Source organism: Patiria miniata, unplaced genomic scaffold, assembly GCF_015706575.1.
Source record: "Patiria miniata isolate m_02_andy unplaced genomic scaffold, ASM1570657v1 HiC_scaffold_9, whole genome shotgun sequence".
Taxonomy (NCBI): domain Eukaryota; kingdom Metazoa; phylum Echinodermata; class Asteroidea; order Valvatida; family Asterinidae; genus Patiria; species Patiria miniata.
In genome coordinates, this window is record NW_024037076.1 from 22,520,529 (window position 1) to 22,521,465 (window position 937).

The window sequence follows — 937 nt, forward strand, 5'->3', positions numbered from 1 at the left end:
TTTGCTGGGCAATAGATATGTGCACAAAATTGGGAAAAATGTGTGACGTCATAATGACGTCAGCAAAAATGCGATTTTTTGAAACACATATAAGGGAATGTCCGATCGTCTTGAAACTTGGTGTTGTGGGTAGATAATAACACTAGTACACAAAATCTTGAATGACGTCACGATGACGTCATCGGTCGATTTTTAAAGATTTTTTAATATTGCCAATTTTATTCTGCTTACAAAATTTAACAATTTATTAATCCGATTTTTTTCAAACTTGGTACAGACTAAAACCACAATAAAATATTGAGCACTGCCAAGTATTGTTACGATGACGTCATCATTAGACATGTGACGTCATCGTTAACTTGTATATTTAAAGCCCCTATATCTCATGAACAGTACGTCCGATTGGGTGATGAAACTTGGTATGGGGGTAGGCCGGGATGTGTTGCAAATATTTTGAGGTGACGTCATCATGACGTCTTCATCGTGTGATTTTATATAGATTTCTGAAGTTTTGGACCTTAAGCCATATATCACGAACCCAATATGATAAATTTAAAATTCTTTTTGTATTAGGTTTGTTAGGCAATATGTATATGTACACAATTTTGAAAAATGAGTGATGTCATGATGACGTCATCAAACATGCGCTTTTTTTGAAACACATATAAGATAATGTCCGATCTTCATGAAATTGGGGGGGTGGGTAGATAATAGCACTAGTACACAACATTTTAAATGATGTCACGATAACGTCATCAGTAGATTTTTTTACAATTTTTTTTAATATTGCCAATTTTATTCTGCTTACAAAATTTAACACTTTTATTAATCCGATTTTTTTCAAACTTGGTACAGACTAAAACCACAATAAAATATTGAGCACTGCCAAGTATTGTTACGATGACGTCATCATTAGACATGTGACGTCATCGTTAAC